Genomic DNA, 4,625 nt, shown 5'->3' with positions numbered 1-4,625 from the left:
CATCCTGTCACCTCTGGAATCTCACTGCAGCCCTTACATGTTTTGACCCCTACCTCCTCTTTTTCTAGCAGGCTTGTTCATTGACCTTCTATGAAAGATAGCAACAACTATTTTTCCAGGTCATGGGGACTTCCCACGCATTTGCTCCTCTACTTTCCTCCCATCCATTAACCCTTTTCTCTGTTCACTTCTCGCCCTATACAGCTTAGAGACAATGGCCCATCACTTCAACAACTCTCTTGTCAACATCTGAATCTCCTTTATTGCACTGTCTGTCACCTCCACCTGACATGGCATCAAATCTGGACAAATCCAAACATCTGCTTTCTTCATGCCTGCCCCAAGGCAATGATAGTACTGGCACAGGTCACAGAACTATGCAAAATAGTATCAATATAAATTTCTGGATCCTACCCCTTCTCACATTCACAAGAACTCCCTTCTTAGTAATTATCCCTTTCTATTTTGCATCATTTGGAGCATTCCCATCAACATTAACAAAATAAAAGAAGAATTTCACTTAACCCACTCCCACCTCCAGTTAGTGTCCCATTTCTCTGCTGCTCTACTGAGCAAAACTCTATGAAAGAGGTATCTAGACTCACTATCTCTACTTCTTCCCCCATTCTTCATAAACCCATTTCCGTTAGGATTTCAACCCTAACACTCACTAAAGTGTTGTCAAGGTTACAAATGATCTCCATGTTGCCAAGCCCAGTGGTCACATCTCTGCCCTTACTTATTAACCTCTTAACCATAGTTGATCACTCCTTAATTATAGAAAAACATGCTTCTCTTGGTCTCTATGACACCCTACTTATCTGGAGGTGTTGAAGGTTAGGAGCACAGCCTCTGGAAATGGACTGTCTGGGTGAAAATCCTGGCTGTGCCAATAAATAGCAGTGTGACCTTGGGCAAGTTACTTGTCCTCTCTGGGTTTCCACTTCTCACCTGTACAACAGAGGTAAGAATACCAGCATCTGCCTCATTGTAAAGGTTATATGGACAGTACTAAGAATAGAGCTTGTTACATAGAGAGATGCTCAATGAAATCACCATATGGCTGTTGATGGGCTTTAGGACATGCTACCCCAAAACATGGTACCATGGTATATTGAATATTTTAAGATGAAGGAGTTTGACAAAACAGCATAAGCAGGAAGGTTTCCGACCTTCCCTCTGCTCCGCCCCTCCCCCCCACAGCAGATCATAAGACCCTCATGTAAGAAGTGCTCTCCCTATACTCTTAGGAAAAGAACATCCAAGGGGGAGGGAAATGCCAAGAAGTATCTGAACAAACAGGCTTTGCTAAGTTCCCCCCAGTTTATTACACTTAGCTCAAACTCTTTACCCTGTCATATCTTTTCACAACTCTCCACTCTTCACCAAACCTAGCATGAAAACACTCAGGTTTAACCATTTTTTCAGGTCTTCATTTCCTTAGAGGGCTCCCATATCACATAAAACTTATATTAAATAAATGTGTATGCTTCTCTCTTGTTAATCTGTCTCTGTCAGTCTAGTTTTAAGACCCAACCAAAGACCCTAAGAGGGTTCAGGACATCTTTTTCCTCCCTTTCAATGTATAAAGGTCCACTCAAACTAAACATGTCCAAACAAAACTCCATCCCATCCAAATCTCTCTTCTCTAGGTCTCCCTAATCTCCATCAGTGGCACCTCCCAGATGTGCAAGTCAAAGGCTAACTTGATTTTTCTTTCTTCCCTCATCTCCACATATAACCAATCAATAAGTCCTGATTGCTGCTCTACTTTCTAAATATACCCAGATCCTGAGCACTTCTAACCACTTCTACTGCCATGACCAGGCTAGTCCTAGCCAGTGTCTTCATTCACCTCATCAACGTCTCCTAGCTTCCAGTCTTGCCCTGCTGCATGTACTGACCACAAGTCAGCCAGAGCCATGATCCTCTATGCTCTCGGTCTGAGTAATAAGGTAACTCCATTCACCCAGGTGTCCAAACTGGAAACTGAGGTGCCATTTGATACTACTCTTTCCCTCTCCCACTCCAAAACCCAGTTAAGTGTCTCTTCCTGGGCTGCCCTTCTGCCCCAGCACTCACTACTCTGCAAAGTCACTGTCTCCTGTCTCACTCCTTCCTTCCTCCTGGATACAGTAAGAAACACATCTCATGCTTGCCCACTCACCCAAGCACTTGGTACAGTGCCTGAGTGGCTACACAAAAAATATTTGCCAAATAAATGAAGGAAAGGATAAAGGTTCATTTCAAATGCAGTGTGTATGATCAAGGTGGCATTTCATATCAGCGGATTAAAGGTGTATCATTCAATAGATGATATTGGAACAACTGGCCATTTGGAAAAACAAGCTGGATTTCCTACCTCACACTCCACACTGAAATAAACTCCAGATGGCTCAGAAATTTAATGTAAAAAAATTGAAACCATAAAAGTACTAGAAGGAATCCTGGGGTGTGGACTGTCTTTCTAAGTATGTCATGAAAACCAGAAATCATAAAATAAAAGAGAAATTGAAAACTTCTGCATGGCAAAACCCACTGTAACTGTCATTAGACAAATGACAAACGAGGAAGAGTTATTTGCTATTTGCACCACATATGACAGGGAAAGTCTTAATCATCCTAAAATAAAAAAGGGCTCCTTTCAAAGCAAGCAAATAGGAAAATAGGCAGCAAAGAAGGGAACAAACAATTCACAAAAGAAGTTCATTAACCTATGAAGGAAATGTAAATGTAGTCAGAAATTCCTATCCCTCTCTCAGATATGGAAAAGTGAAAATGGGTATCCTAGGGGTGAGAGTATTAATTGTTGTAACATTTCTGGAAGGGTCATCTAGAAATATATAACAAAATGAAAGAGGAAGACTCCCTTTGACCCAGCAATACCAACATTTAAAAATTCCCTTTATCTCTGGGCTGATGGCTCAGAGCCTGGAGCCTGTTTCCGATTCTGTGTCTCCCTATCTCTCTGCCCCTCCCCCGTTCATGCTCTGTCTCTCTCTGTCCCAAAAATAAATAAACGTTGAAAAAAAAATTTTAAAAATTCCCTTTATTATATATATATACATACACACACACACACACACACACACACATACACACACACATAATGGTATATATGTAAATTATATAAAATGTGATGCAGGTAAACATGTACCCACTAGCCAGCATCATTGTCTAAGCCTTTTGTCCTGAGTCCTGGTACTCAGGATGACCTGTCCTGGCTTGGGATGAACGACCAATGTCTCTACTTGTGCTCTTGATCCCATCTCCTGCCACTTACTCAGGAACATCCCACTAACATTTTGCCCTTTCTCTTGGGTCATCAATTATTTCCTCTTGGTTGGATCATTCTGATCAACATGCAAATGTGTTATAATTTTTCCCACCATAAAAAAGTTTTTTCTTTTGTTTAATGTTTATTTTTCAAGGCCATTTAACGTTTATTTATTTTTGAGACAGAGAGAGACAGAGCATGAACTGGGGAGGGGCAGAGAGAGAGGGAGACACAGAATCGGAAGCATGCTCCAGGCTCTGAGCCATCAGCCCAGATCCCGACGTGGGGCTCGAACTCTCGGACCGTGAGATCGTGACCTGAGCTGAAGTCGGACGCTTAACCGACTGAGCCACCCAGGCGCCCCTAATGTTTATTTTTGAGAGAGAGACAGAGAGTGCAAGCGGGGAAAGGGCAGACAGAGAGGGAGACAGAGGATCCAAAGTGGGCCTCAGGCCTCGGCACCGACAGCAAAGAGCCCAATGTGGGCCTTGAACTTGGAAACCACAAAATCATGACCTAAATCAAAGTTGGACGCTTAAGCAACTGAGCCACCCAGGCGCCCCAAAAAGTTTTTTCTTGATCACATCTTTCTCTTTAGCTGTTCTCCATTTATTTCCCTTCTCCCCTTCTCAGTAACAATCCTGGAGAGAACCCTCCACACTCCCTGTGACTGATTCTGTTCTGTCTCATTCCGCAGAGATGGTTCTTATCAAAGCTACCACTGCTTTCCATGTTGCTAAATTGAACGGTCAGTTTCTAGTTCTCATTTTACCAGATATGTCAGCAGCTTTTGACATAGGAAACATTCCTTCTGGAAACACTTTTCTCCTGGCTTCCAGGACACCTTACTCTCCTGACTTCCCTTAGACCTTACCAGCTCCTTTTAAGTTTCCTTTGACCTCTTCTCTTCACTCCTACCCTGTCTAACTTAACTTTGGAATAACCCAGAACTCTCATGTCTTTAAATACCATATGAAAGCTGATGAATCCATGTTTTCATCTCCAACTCAGGCCTTTCCCCTGAATTCCAGATTCCTGTATCACAAGACCTATTCAATATCTCCACTTGTATATCTATTAGGCATTGTATTTGGTGTCCAAACCAAACTCCTTATCAGCCTTTTCTTCCAGACTCATTCTTCCCATAGCTGTCCCTACAAAGTTGGTGGTCACACTATCCTTCCAGTGGCTTGGGCTGAAAACCTTGGTGTGATCTTTGACTCCTCACTTTCTCTCACTCCTTACATCTAATCCATTAGGAAATCCTTCAGCCCCACCTTCCCAATAGATGCAGAAATCTGGCCACTTCTCCCCATCTCTACCATTTGGTGAGTTTATAGTTGTTTTG

Source organism: Leopardus geoffroyi, chromosome X, assembly GCF_018350155.1.
Source record: "Leopardus geoffroyi isolate Oge1 chromosome X, O.geoffroyi_Oge1_pat1.0, whole genome shotgun sequence".
Lineage (NCBI taxonomy): Eukaryota > Metazoa > Chordata > Mammalia > Carnivora > Felidae > Leopardus > Leopardus geoffroyi.
Note: the sequence above shows the minus strand (reverse complement) of the source record.